This window comes from Ceratotherium simum, chromosome 2 (genome assembly GCF_057802395.1).
Source record: "Ceratotherium simum simum isolate JZ-2026a chromosome 2, ASM5780239v1, whole genome shotgun sequence".
Taxonomy (NCBI): Eukaryota; Metazoa; Chordata; class Mammalia; order Perissodactyla; family Rhinocerotidae; genus Ceratotherium; species Ceratotherium simum.
This window is the reverse complement of record NC_141901.1, coordinates 57501458-57516370: the sequence shown is the minus strand read 5'-3', so window position 1 is coordinate 57516370 and position 14913 is coordinate 57501458.

The window sequence follows — 14913 nt, the reverse complement described above, 5'->3', positions numbered from 1 at the left end:
GTCCTCCTGGAGCTTACACTTTAGTGGGAAAGATGAGCAAGAAACAAACAAACAAATAAATAAATACTTAATATATAATACGTATAATTTTCTGCCATGCAGAAAAATGAAGTAGGGTGAGGCAACAGAAAGTGGAATGGTTCTATCTTAGGATGCTCAGGAAAGCCTCTCGGAGGAAGTGACATTTGGACAGAGACCTGAACACAGTAAGGGAGAGGGTCAGGGGACAGTCTGTGGAAGAGCATTCCAGGCAGCGGGAACAGCAGTGCCAATATTCTGAGGCAGGGAGGCACTTGGCTCAAGGACCAGCCTGGAGCCCCCGTGGCTAGTGTGGAGTGAGCAGGGCCAGTGTGGGGGGACGAGGTCAGAGGAGAAGGCAGGGCCAAGCCCAGGAGGGCATTGTTTATCACGGTAGGGAGTTTGGGTTTTATTCTGAGTAATGCTTTTGAGCAGGAGAGTGACATAATCCAATTTATGCTTTTAAGATTACTCTGTATTCACTGCCAAAGTGGGGCCAGGAGAGCAGTTCAGAGGCTGCCATCATCATTCATCACAACTCATCCCCCTGCACCCCCACCCCCAGTTATCATCCTGGAGCCTGGCACACAGTATCTAGCTCCTCTCTCATCTCTCCTCCTCTCCCCTTCCAGTCTCCAGGGTTACTCCCCACACTCCACAGAAGCTGCCACCAGTGGGCTGCTCCAAGGGGCTTTTTCAGACTAGATCTCTCTGAGGCATTCTGTTCTCCGACCCTCCTCCTGTTGGGACTCTCCACTCCCAGGGCATCTTGGCACTGCACTTATGACCTGGGGCCCCATAGGGGGTGCGAATACAGATACATGTACAGGGTGCACTCTCTGCCATCCTTCTCCCCTCCTTTGGGGGCTCCTCTTCCCTGCCTGAGGCATCAGTGCTGCAGCTCCCAGGTTCTGCCCCAGGCCTCTTCTCCTCCGGCTCTGACTGCATTCCACTGTAACACTCTCCTGCCACTGCAGCTGACACAGCTACCACACTCCCTGGTGAGTCATTCCACCGCCAGCATTCACCAGATGCCCGCACTAGGCCCTCGTCAGGCGCCTTCTGGGTGAAGGTGAACCAGACAGACTGAACCCCTGCCCTGAGGGAAGTCACATTCCAGTGGCAGAGACAGAGAAACACGTAAACAACTTTACGATAGAATGGTGAGGAGTGACAAATGCTATGATGAAAACTGAAGCAGAGTAAGCAGACATGGAGTGACAGGGTCAGGGGCTCCTCCAGATAGAAACCTGAATTATTTGAGTGCACGAGCCACGTGAATGTCTGAGGAGCCAGTGTTGCAGGCAGAGGAAAGAGCAAGTATAAAGGCCTTGAGGTGAGAAATGAGCTTGTAAAGAAGGCTAATGTGGCTGGAGCAGGGGGAGGGGTGGTGGATGAGGCTGCCTCATGTATAACTCCAGACTCTCCTCTTAGCCTCAGACTCTGTGTCCTGTGATCTTCTGGACTTCTCCGGCTAGAGTTTCTGTAGGCATCACCACAAACTCAGCGGGTCCAAAACTTAACCCGTTTTCTTCCTCCCGAATCCTGTCCTCTAGCCTAAACTCTCCCCCACGCTGCTAAGCTGAGTGAAGCTGTGGCTCCCCTTTCCCCCTCACCCCACACTCCCAGCCAATCACAAGTCCCACTAAACCCCCTTTAAAATATTCCTCGTATCTCTCTCCTCTCTTTCTGGGTCAGGCTCTCATTCCTGTCATGAGGATCTTCCAAGGGTCTCCTAGATAGCTGACCTCTGATCAGAAAGATGTGTACTTAGAGAAAAGCTAAATAACAAAGGCAGGCAGCAGGTAACATGTCAAGGGAGGGCTCCAGCCGCCTGCAGGAAGCTGGAGGGAGCAGGGCAGGCTTCATGGAGGAGGGACGCTCATCCACTCCCAGGTCAATGACCATATACAGCTGGGGCCCCCAAGTCTATCCTCCAATACAGACGTCTCTCCAGAGACCTGGCCTTGTCTGCCCCCCTGGGCACTTGCTTGCCCTCGACTGACGCTCCAGGAGCTCAAACTGAACACGCCCGAGTTTGCACCCATCATCCCTCTGCCGCAGACCTGCTCCTCTCAGTCACATGGCCCCATCGCCCACTTGCTTCATCAGAAACCTGACGCCTCTCCCCTCCAACCCTCTGCCTGAGCTATCATCAAGCCCGGTTAGGTGGAAAGAGCCGTGGACCCTTCCTTTTTGCCTCAGCTTTCCAGCCATCACTTCGTTCAGCCATGACTGCGTCCTGCCCAGACCACATAAATCACCTTGTAATGGGTCTCCGGCCTGCCCGTGCCCTTCTCCTGTCTGTGGTCTACATTGTAGCCACTCTGGACCATCTAAGGTGCAAACCTGCTCATTGCGAGCCTCTGCTATAAACCTTTCACCTGCTTCTCATGACTCTTAGGATAAAGTCCAAACTGTGCAAGGCTCCTGGGTAACTCCCAGCCTCTTCTCTCACCACTCCCTCACACGCACCACTCTAGACTTTATGACCAACTTTCAGTTCCTAGAATGCACTGTCTCTTGTGTCAGGCCTTCCTACTTTTTGCTTCCTCTGGTCCCAACATCCTTGCTGCCCCCTTCTCTCCCCGGTTCCCTTGCCTACCTAACTCCTACTCACGCCTCAAGAAATCAGCAGTGTCACCTCCTCCAGCAATCCCTCTGTGATCGTTTCAAGGCTGGGTGAGGTGTTCCTCCCAGGTGTTCCTCTAGCACCCTGAGCTCACCTTGCTACATTGCAAGTGCCTGTGCATGTCTCTGTGCCCTCTGCAAGCTTGGCAGGTTCATGAGGGCTTACCTTGTCGAGCTTGTTGGCGGTAGAAACCTCAGCTCTTAGCCCAGAACTTGGCACATAGAAGGTGCCCAACAAATACTTTTGAATGGATGGGTGCGTGATGCGAGAATGGAAATGGGGTTTAAAGGATGGGTGCATCAGAAAGGAAAAGGCATTCCAGCATAGGGAGTGATGGAGCAGGGGCATGGCAGAGGTGAAGGTGTGGAGACTGCCATGGGCACTGTCACGCTCAGGAGCACAGGAGGCCACCCTGATTGGAGTGGAGGGCATGAGGGGAGCAAAGGGTGCTGAGGTCAAAAAGGGAGGTTGAGGCCAAGCTAAGGCATTTGGGCTTTCTTCTAGAGGCAGTGAGGAGCCTCCAAAGGCTGTAAGCAAGCTATGACATGGTCAAAGCCATGTCTAAGAACATCAATGTGGTGGGGCCTGCAGGCCGAACTGCAGGGGCCTCGGGGAGAGAGGAGGATTTGGAGATCACCCCCACTTTGGGGGACCCCAGGGAGCCTGTTCTGAGCCCCTCTTTCAGCTGGCAGACCCTCATCCAGCTGCAGGCCTCTGGCAGCCCTGGGCTGTGGAAGGAAAGCTCCCACCCCAGAGCTTCCTCCTCCAAGGGCAGGAGCCGATTGCCCTTCCTGGTGACTCACCCCAGAGGGGTCAGCTCCAAGCAGAAAGTCACTGTTGACAGGAAGAGGGGTCAGACTTTCCCTTCTCCGGGCGGCCAGCTTCCTGGGCACCAAGACAGCAACACAAGACAACAAAGAGTAGGGAGGGAAGCCCCTGAGTGGGCTGGGAGCACGCCCACCCCAACCCATGCTGCCCGCCTACCCGCTCGGGACCCACCGTGCCACATGACAGCCAGCCTGACAATACCAGTTGTCGGTGAGTCAGGCAGGCTCTGGAAACCCTCTTACAGCCCCTTGGGGAGGTGTGAGGGCCACGAAGGAGAGAGGAGGCACCATTCCAGCCTCCCAGGCTGGTGTAGGTAAGGAGGGCACACAAGCCAGAGGTGGTGTTTATTTATTTATTTATTTTTTTGTGAGGAAGATCAGCCCTGAGCTAACATCCATGCTAATCCTCCTCTTTTTGCTGAGGAAGACCGGCTCTGAGCTAACATCTATTGCCAATCCTCCTCCTTTTTTTTTTCCCCAAAGCCCCAGTAGATAGTTGTATGTCATAGCTGCACATCCTTCTAGTTGCTGTATGTGGGACGCGGCCTCAGCATGGCCAGACAAGCCGTGTGTCGGTGCGCGCCCGGGATCCGAAACTGGGCCGCCAATAGCGGAACGTGCACACTTAACCGCTAAGCCACGGGACCGGCCCCAGAGCTGGTTCTGAGGCATGCCTTCTGAGGGGGATGCTGGAGCCAGTGAGGGCATCAGAAGTGGGGACAAAGTCTGGCAAAGCTTCTAAAGGAAGTGAGAATTGAAAGAGGGGACAGAGGGGTCAGGCCCCCAGAAGGGTATAATCTGGAACTGGGACCAGGTCAGGAAACCCATCCCTCTGACACAGAAGCTGCCCAGAGTTAACCCACCGTAGCAGTCACCGCAGCAGGCTGGCTCCAACTCCAAAAGTTGTTGGAGTTTAGGGGCTGGCCCGGTGGCGCAAGCGGTTAAGTGCGCGCGTTCCACTGCGGCGGCCCCGGGTTTGCTGGTTGGGATCCTGGGCGCGCACAGACACACCACTTGGCAAGCCATGCTGTGGCGGCATCCCATATAAAGTGGAGGAAGATGGGCATGGATGTTAGCCCAGGGCCAGTCTTCCTCAGCAAAAAGGGGAGGATTAGCAGATGTTAGCTCAGGGCCAATATTCCTCACCAAAAAAAAAAAAAGTTGTTGGAGTTTAGAATTTGCTCTCTATAGAAGAGTGACGTCACATGTGGTGGCCTAGTTCCTGGGCTAGGCCATCCCCCAGAATTCTGTGTGATCCAGAACATTTAATAAGAGAGAGCGGCAGTGCCTATGGTTAACAATGCTGTATTGTGCACTTAAAATTTTGTTGAGGGTATGTCTCATGGTAAGTGAGACTTACCATGTGTCTTACCACAAAAACAAACAAAGCAAAACACAAAGGGACACAAGGAAACTTTTGGTGGTAATGGCTATGTCCACTCCCTTGGTTGTGGGGATGGTTTCACGGGTATATGCAAATGTCCAAACTCGCCAAATTGTGCACATTAAATATGTACAGCTTTTTGTATATCAATTATTCCTCAAGAAAAATGTTAAAAAAAGAGAGAGAGAGAAAGCTGCAAGTTTGGGTGTGGATGTAGGGAAGAGAGGGGTCTTGGAGGGGGTCCCAGATCCGTTTGCACACAGGCATTTTCTCACCCAACAACGAGTGTGGGAACATTGAACAGAGGTCAGGACTTCTAAGTTCTCTTCCAGTTCCAGGGTCTGTGTCTGGGAGTGGCTCCAGTGAAGCCCGTCCCATCCGCTGTGTTCCAACCTCCCCCACACAGAGGGAAGTGGAATCCGGACACTCCTGCTTCACCTGCTGGACGGCGGGGGGCGGGCACCTCTGGCTGCAGGTAGTGGGTAGCTAGCTGGCTTTAGCAAGCCTAAGACTCAGAGATAGATGTGAAGAGCAGAAATGGGTGCCATGCCTGGGCTGAGGGCTTTGAGCCAGGCAGAGGGAGGAAAGAAAGGTGAGGGGGGAGTTGGACTGAGGGATGGGACATTGAGAAGAGGGATATATCCTGGGAAAGGGGCTGAGGATCAAGAGTGAGGAGACATGCCCCTCCCATAGCCCCCAAAGCACGCTGAATTGTAGATCAGAAGGAACCCGGATTTTCCTTTCTGTCCTATCCTTCCTCCTCACTTCCCTCCTGCTGGTCCTCCCAGCACTGCAGACCCAGCTCCTGGCTCACAAGTGAGCTAAGGGCAGAAGCAGGGGCCCACACCAGAGCTGGCGTGTCCCTCTGCCTGGAATTCTCTTCTCCATGTTGCCACAGAGCTGGCTCCTTGTCACGTTGGTCTTGGCTTAAACGTCACACCTTCTGAGAGATCATCCCTGATCACCTTCTAATGTAGGCCACCCTGATGTCACTGTCACAGCCCCTAATTCATTCTCATGATAGCCCTGACCACTACCTGGTATTCTCTGTTATTTATTTCCTCATTTATTCCTGTACCCCCATCCAAAATATGAGCTCCACCAGCACAGGGACCCTGTCCATGTTGCTCACGGCTGTACCCCCAGCACCTAGAACAGTGCCTGGCACAGAATAGGTGCTCTATTACTTAGTTTATTCACGAATGAATAATAATTGCTAACATTTATTGAGTGCTTATTACATGTCAAGCACTTTCTTCACGTGTTAACTCGGGGTCAGCAAACTACGAGCCTCAGGGCAAATCTGGCTCCCTGCCTATTTTTATAAATAAAGCTGTATCGACCTGCAAGCCCATTCCTGTACGTATTGTCTGTCTGCTTTCGAGATACAATGGCAGAGCTGATTAGTTGTGACAGAGACAGTATGGCCAGCGAACCAAAAATATTTCCTATCTCACCCTTTACAGAAAAGGTCTGCTGACCCCTGTGTGAACTCATTGAATCCTCACCAATACTATTGAAGTCAGTGCTATTATTGTCGCCATCTTACACGCGTCCCAGGTTACACAGTTAGTGAGGACAGAGGTTGGGTTTGAATCCAGACAGCCTTGCTCCAAGGCCCATGTTCCTAACTAGCTGCCACATTTCATACCTTTCTAGGAGGGGACAGAAAGAGAGAGGGAAGGTTAGGAGGGTCATAGGCATTGTAGGGTAGCCTATAAAAAAGGAAAGGAAAATGGAAAATAGAGAAACTTAGGGCAGCTGGGAGGCCAGTGGAGCCTTAGGACTCTGGGCCCTTGGTTTTGAGGCTTAGCCTGACTCTGAGACCCAGAGCTCTGGAATTCTGTTCCCTGGAGCAGGAGTCCCATCCCTAAACATAAATAAAAACCCACTTCCTGCAATCTGAAGACTGAGTGAAGAATGTTCTCCACTTAGGACTTGTGGTCCCAACATTCTTTTTAAGCCCTAAACCTTTGACCTCTGCTACTGTTTGTCTCCATGGGAATCAAGGATCCAGTGGTCTCTGATTTAGCACAGGTAAGGGTGATTTCAGGTTGCATATACCATTCCCCCCACCCCCACCCCCAAATATGCTCTGGCTTCTAGGGGCTCCACATTTGAACTTGTTTGAGAACCTCCCATTCTTCTGATGTTAAATTTGGATACAGTAAAACCCAGAGGTTTTTAAAGAAGCCAAGAAATAGATCCCCTAGAATCAGAGGACACACTGCAGTCTTGGAAATCCCAGCCCCATACACAAGACCCCTTAATAGTGCTGGAAGCTTTTCCTTGCTGATAAAAAATGCCAAAAAAACAAAGAAAGAAAGAAATAAAAAAGGAGGGGGGACAAGCTGGAGAGGAGCAGTGAGCTGAGCTGAGCCAGCGGGCCTTGTCCAGGTAGGGAGCGTGATCTGGACTGAGCATCTCCCGGAAGGTGCATTCTGGCAGGGAGCAGTGGAAAAGCACCCCACCCCCAAACTTCTGGCCTCTGGAGGATGCTTTAAAGTTTACCTAGCACTTCCACATTTGTTATCCCATTTGCTCATGCCAAGACCCTGAGGAAGGAGTTACTTTTATCCCTATCAGAGAGGTTACAGGATTTGCCAAAAGTCACACAGCCAGTGGCATTAGACAACTGCTCTCCCTTTGGATACATTTCTTGCTTATCAAAGAACCTCCTGATGACTCATTGGCGAGCCTGATAAAGGGACAGCAGTGACCTGGGGGGGACTTAGGTATTCAATTCAACTTGTCCCTCTTGGTCTCTGCTGCAGTCCCAGTACCCAAAACCTGGCCCAGTGTAGGTCCTCTCTAAATATTTGTGAAGAGCATCGAAATGACACGTCCCTGCTCTGAAGGAGCTCCCAGTGTGGTGGAGGCAGTAGGGCACGTGCATACATATGGCTAAAATGAGCTGGAACATGAAAAGGGGCCATCAGAGGAATACAAGTGCCATTGGGTTCTGAGAAGGACGAATCCACATGGGTTGGGGAAATAGGAATTCTTGGAGGAGGTGGCAGTGGAGAGGGCTTTAAAGATGAGTTTATTTCCACAGGTGGGGATGGGGGCATAGTGACAGTTCTATCGCCCAGCCCCCACTCACCTCACCAGTCCCCTCCCCATCAAAGCCCCTGTTGCCTACACTCAGCCACACGGGGCCACTCTCCCCTCTGCCCCTCTGCTCTTGCTGCTCCCTTTGCCTGGAATGCCCTCCCCTCCGCCACTTCTCTTCATTCCTTGGCTCCCCTCTCTCCTCCCCTCAAGCTGTTCCTAACCCCTCACCCTCTCCTGCGGCTCCCACAGCAACCTGGGCTTCCTGCCCATGGCACTAACTACGGGTGGGGTCGGGCGCTGTAGTCAACTGCTTACTCGCCTAACCCCTTCCAGCCCTGCTGGATTGTGAGCTCCTTGAGAGCAGACTGTCTTTTATTTTGAAAATTCCAGCAACAACGTTGAGCCAGGCCATAGTAAATATTCAATAAAGATTTATCGAGTGGACGGGTATCTAATTTCAAGGGGCCCGTGGGTGGATAATAGAAGATGAGGCTGAAGCAGAAGGCTGGGACCAACCTGAGGAAGGCCTGCCATAGACGAGAGGGGTGCGTGGAGCCGCTGTGGCACTAGGTGAGTCTCAGCAGCTGCTGGTGCCCACTGTCAAAATCGCCCTGCTGGGGCACAAGGGCTAGAGCAGAGAAAGGAGAGACCAAGAGGGAGGAAGGCCTAAGGGTCGCCCCAGCATCCTGGTAAGCATGCAGGTCTCCAGAGCATTTGGTGAGCCTACACAAGCCCTCCAAGTCCTGCTGGCACCTGGGCTCACTCACAGGGTGAGTCCAAACCCTGAAGCTCTGACATCCTGTCAGAGCCCATGACCTCACCAAGTGCAGAGGACCCATGACAAGCATGTGACCAAGCAACCAGCTCTGGGGACAGGTCACATTGGGATGGAAAGGAGGAGCTCGGCTTAAGAACAGTGGAGGAAAGGTCATTTCCAGCAGGAGGAATGACCTGGTTTCTTAAAATCCATCCATTCATTCATTCATTCATTCATCCACCCATCCAACAAGCTTTCATTGAGCACTAGTCTGTTTGGGTCCTGTGGGAGACAAAAAGCGTCTCCATCCTCAAGAGGCTCATAGTTGAGTTGGAGGAAGGGTAAGAAATGCACATACAAGAGTGAGGCATGAACATAAGAGAGACAGAGACCAAAGCATCCTGGGTTCCAGAGGAAGGAAAAAGCATTCCTGTGGAGAGCAACGGGAACGGCCCCGAGCAGGGACATTTCAGATGGCCCTAAAAGACATGATTTCAACAAGAGGACATGGGAGGGGTAGGAAGGCACAGCAGGCCAGGCAGAAAGAGACCATGAGCTCCTGGGGGCAGGAAGCATGGTGGTTTGGTCCCTGGTCCCTGGTAGTGCTAGGTAATCACTTATCTTGTTTGTTGAATGAGGCAGTGGACTACTCCTGACGCCTCCTCCTTCCCTCCCCACCTGGACCCATCACTGATCGCCTGAACTTCTCTCTCAACAGCACTTAGTCTCCTGAGCCCCTCTCCTCCTGCCAAGCCCCCACATCTTTGGTCTCAGAGGGGAAACATCCCTCCTCCTGACCCTGCAAACCTTTGCATCCTGGATCTTACCCTGTCCGCCCCCAGAACCCTGCTCCTTCAGTGGCCTTTGTCTCCCCATCTGTTTAGCCTCTTTCTCTCTGGGCTCTTTCCCTTTAGCTGATAAACGTGGTTAAGTCTCTGGCACCCCCCAAACCCCTCACTTCCTGATTAGAAGCTGCACATCCTGAGGACAAGAGTCCATGCAGCACTTGTATGTGCCTCTTCATGGACTCCTCAGAAGCTGAGGGCAGTGCCCTAAGCTCAGAAAACATTCACTGAATGGATGGATCTGACCCTGTCACGCCCCACATTCCTCAGTGGCTCCTCAAGGTAAAGTCAAATGCTATGTGTATGACCTACAGGTGCCTGAAGAATGGGGCTGATCTGGCCTCTCTCCCTCTTCTGTTCTTCCTCTCCAGCTCCAATCGTTCCAGAATAATTATGCCACCCAGAGCCCACTGCACTGTCGCTCACCTCTCCTGACTTTTGTGTATGCTGTTCCCTCTCTCTGGAATGTCCCTTCCCCATTTCTGCACCTGGTACACTTTTGCTCTCTCCCTGCCCTGCACATCTCCTAACTCCCAACCGACACTGTTGCTCTGTGTGGAAGCAGCACGTTTACAAGCCTGAGGCTCCTTGAGGGTAGAGATGGCTCTTGTTCAAGGATTGTAGCCGTAGTGCCTAGGGCCTGGTGAGTGGTAGGTGCTCCATAGATGTGCATTAAATGAGTGAGCTGATTCATGTCTGGAGAGGTGTTAGTGGTTTCAGAGTCACATGTCCAACTTTCCTCTCAAATCCTGGCTCCCACCTGCAAAAAGGGGTGAAACTCCCTAGGGGCACAAAGTGTCCAAGATAACATGATCCCCCAAAACTCAGTTCTAGGAAGACCCCTATTTGAAGTTGGCTTAAAAAATCAGGCATATAGTCCATGATCTTATTTTTAAAATTCAAGGAAGTACCGGAATATGATTTCTATTGTTGTGTTCTAAAAATATATTTTCTATGGTTTTTCTGCTTTCTTTGCAATAAAATAGCTTTGGCATGACAATCTTCTTGCATAAGTGAAAACACAATTTAGTGAAATACTGTTTTCTGCGCTTTAAGGGAAGCAACTATCTGACCTAAGGCGGGGGTGAAGAGAGGGAAGAGGGGCTCCAGGAGAGACGGCTCCATCTCCTGGAGAGCAGGCCCGGAGCCTGGTGTGGGAAGGCTTGGGGTTTCTAGCTTTTCAAGATGTTGGCAGTAAAGTCCAGGATTAATCAACCTCAATCAATCAGCAAATATTTATTGATTGATTACAGCACGGGGAGCTGCGGCTGAGTGGAACAGCGCAGAACATGTAAGCCTGGTTTACTTTCTGTGGTGAGTTCCTTCTGGCCATATTACTCCTACTACTACTTCTGTGAATAATTGTAACTAACGTTCTTCGGCATCCACTCTGCAACAAGGGTCTGGTTGTATCCTGTACTGACTTTTCACAAACTCTCTAAGACAGGTAGTATTATTTCCACTTCACAGATGAGGAAACTGAAGCTCAAAAGTAGTTCCTACGGTGCCCCAGTTCTCACAGCTGGAAAGTAGCAGATCTGAGATCTGAACGTGAATTCTTTGATTTCAAACCCAAAGTCCTTTGATAATGATAGCCAACATCTGCGCAAGGCTTCTAAGGCTACAAATTATTTTCCAGGAAATTTCTAATTTGATCCTATCACTAATCATGTGAGGTCTCAATTATTATAACCCCCATTTTACAGATGAGGAAATTGAGGCTCAGAGGGTTCCAGCAACTTGCCAAAAGCCCATGTTAGTAAATGAGATACCCAGGATTTGAGCTAAAGTCATTTCCCCATCACCATACTCACTGCCTCATCGTGTTCCTTGAGCTACGCCATGTCGAGGACTGGATCATCTAGTTTGGGCCCCTCCTACCTTCTGGCACAGAGCTGGGCACTGCAGTCTCTTAGAAGGAATTTAATTTCCGGAACAGAAATCTCACCTAACAGCCTCACTGCAGTGCCTGACTGGACTCTGCCCCAGACTCCTATCCCTGGGAGGAGAGAAGGGAAGGGCGTTCCAGGCCTGCCGGCCAGGCTGCTCTGGGAGCCAGCAGCCCAGCGCCTGGGAGCTGGAATGTGAGGGAGAGGGGTGGGAGTTGTGCCGGGCTGGGACAATCAGGAGGCTCTCTAATGAATGGACCATTGGTAGTTGCGGTTATGTGGCCAGCTGTGGCCAGGGGAAGGGAAGAGGCTCCCAAGGAACACTGCATTCCTGTTCCTGTCAGCAACTCCGAGTGCTCCGAACAAGTGGGGTCACAGGCCCTGTCCACCCTGCTCAGCTCCAGGATTAAGCCAGCACCCCGCCCCTCCTGGCCCCCGGAGCAGTGGTCCCTCCCCACAACAGAATCCAGAGGAACGTTCACAGTCGGCAAAGGGCTTTCCTGAGGTGGAAGCAGCCTTGGCCGTGTGTCCCCCTCCCCTGCACCCCACTGTTCCCTGGGTAGGGCACTGCTGAGGATGCATTAGCACAGTCACTCCAGAGTCATCTTTTAATTGAGGCTGGAGTAACACTGACTGGATGACAGATGCAGTGCCCTCTCAGCCTCACTCACCTTAATAATCACAGCTCTACCCCTTGTATAGCATCCACTATATTCCAGGCAATGTTCTAAGCATTGTACACATAATAACTCAACTTTACAGAAGCCCTATGAAGAAGATGCCATATTATCCCCATTTTACAGATGAGGAAACTGTAGCACAGAAAGGTTAATTAACTTACCCAGGGTCACAGAGCTAGCAAGAGGTAGAGCCAGGATTTCAGCCCAAGCAGCATGGCTGCAGAGCTAATGCTCTAACTCCCTATGTTCCCCCGCTCCACCCGTGAGCGCTGCTGTGACTCTCCTACTCCCTGTGGAGAAGTGCCCAGCACCAGCCAACAGAAAGGAGATTTGCCACCTGGCTGCAGGGCCTGGGGCTAGGCTGGGACCCTGACCCAGGAGTTAGGGCAGCCACAGAGGCGAGTGCTGCAGACTGGAGTGGCAGTCACTCACGCCTCTCTTCCTCACATACAACCCTGGAAGGCTTCCCCTCAACACACACCCCTGTGCTGGGACTCCCCCATCCTGTGCAGCCTAGTCCTCACACGAGGAAGCATCCTCTTGGACTTCCCAGTTGGCATTGGGCAAACCAACACAGAGAACCAAGACAAGGAATAGCCTTAAATCACACAAGGAGGAAGAAAGGAGTCTTTCCCCCAGCTGTATCTGGGACCAGAACTCTTCCCACCTCCAGGCTCTTCTCTGCTCCAGGTTTCTGGCTCCCTTCAGTGACTTCCGGAAGCCAAGCCACTCTGGCCCCTGGGGCACTTTGGACATTTCCCCATTACCACACTCACTGCCTCACGTTGGACTGTCCCTGGCAGGTCTGTCTCTGTGGCAGTCTGTGAGCAAGGAGAGCATGTAATTCAACTGACTGGGATGAGCACGAGGCCCAGCATGCAACAGGCACTCAAAAATGCTTATTGCATTACCAGCTGAATGCGGATGGCATAGGTTCTCTCTTCCTGTTTCCAGGTAATGCTCTGCTTCATTTGCTCTGAAGTCAAGCAAGGCCAAAGACAGGAAGTGGGCCTGGACCGCTGATTGGACACCAGCAGACACATCATCCTCTTTGTGATTCTCTTTTTCCAATGAAGGTTAGAACAAACTTTCATTCTAGAAGGGTCTTCAGCTGAGGGCTTGTGACTCAGGGGTAGGGAGGGCCTCAAGAAGCCAAAAATCACCGTGGATAAGCTGCTTTTAATTTCTAGGTTAGATTGAGCAGCTCTGAGGAGTTCATGAAAACCATCTAAGAGAGGTTGTCCTGCCCAGGCCGAGGAGACGGTGCCCAGCCTGGTAGTGGCCAGAAGCTCGAGGCAGAGGAAAGAGCTGGGACACTGATACAGACCGCCTCCCAGCAGCGCCTGCCCTCCGGGGGCAAGGCTTCTGGGATCGTGGCCCTGAAGCCAGCACAGGTATTTCTGTAGCTGCAGGGCCAAGTGAGACAGCTAGCTCTCCTCCAGCCAGGGGGAGGGGTGGCTTCAACATCGACATCAGTAGTTTTCCAAAATATCAAATGTTGGCTCTTGGAAGTTTACCATATACAAGGTCTTCACAGCATCCCTGGGAAGCCAGCTGGCTGGGAGCTACCACTCCCATTTAATTGATGGAGAAACCCAGTCCAAGGATCTCTCCATTATGGCTGCTTTACCACCTTTCGTGCTGCCCCTGCCTCCCTCTAAAAAGGGAGAAGACGTGATTAAAAGGGCAGCCTGCAGCACAGAAAACCTAGGGGGGCAGGATAGGAGACAGGTTAGTCAGGGGCCTTAGCACACTCTGGACCTCTCGGCAGCACCTTGCCAGGAGCACTGGGACAGGAAAGCAGCATTCCTCTGCAGCCCCAAGTTTCCAAGGCTGCTGCTGTCCACTTCTTGAAGAGGCAGGGGCCACTTTGATGAAAGAAAGAGACTGAGTCAGAGGGAGGGAAAAAGAGAGTGAGGGGAGTGAGGGGAGGAGGGAGGAGGAGAAAGAAAGAAAGAAGGGAAGAGAGAGAGAGAAGGAAGGGAGGAAGGGAGGGAGGGAGGGAGGAAGGAAGGAAGGAAGCAAGGAAGGAAGGAAGGAAAGAAAGGGAAAGAAAGAAAGGAGCCCTTTGTGATAGAAGTCAACTCCCTAGAAAGATCTCAAGGGGAAATTCCTTGTCAAATAATTTCAAGGAAACGACATTTCCACAACCAGCAAATGAGGCTTTCCTCCCACGTCCTGCCATCCATCTCCATTTCTCTTTTCCATCTCTCTCCTCCCACGCTTGGTTCATTCCTCTGGCAAGCAGGGTCCCTCCAGTACTCCCTTCTGCCCTCCTCGGGGTCAGCTAAGCGCTGCCTTCTTGATGATGCTACATTAGGCAATCACTGAAACCCCAATCTCGGATTGTTCCAAATTCCTCTGTGCCTCCCCCAGGACCCAGCTCCGGACATGACTCCACCAGTAGTCAGCAGGGAGAACAGCAGCTAATCTGACACAGGACCCAGAACTGGTTCACTCCAGGCCTCACTCCTGAGGTGCCCCTCAGGCTGCGCCAATACATGTGTGACTCTAGAGAAGACAGCTTCGCCTGTCTGGGCCTCCATTTGCGCATCTGAGGCATAAGGTGGAAGCGATTCTAGTTCTGTGGTTTCAAAACTCCACGCACAGGGATGGCCACACATAGGCTTGCACGGGTGTGAACAGCTAAGGAGCCCCATGTAAACGGACCTATCCTGCTGGCTTGGCCCTGAGATCCAGCCAGGACCTGCCTGCCCAAGGTCTCCGGGCCAGCCAGCCAGGCAGGGGCAGGCGTCAGGAGTCTCCTCCCAGTGCAGGAGTGAGCACAGGAGATGCTGCCCAAGGGAGCCCCATCAGGCACGCCATA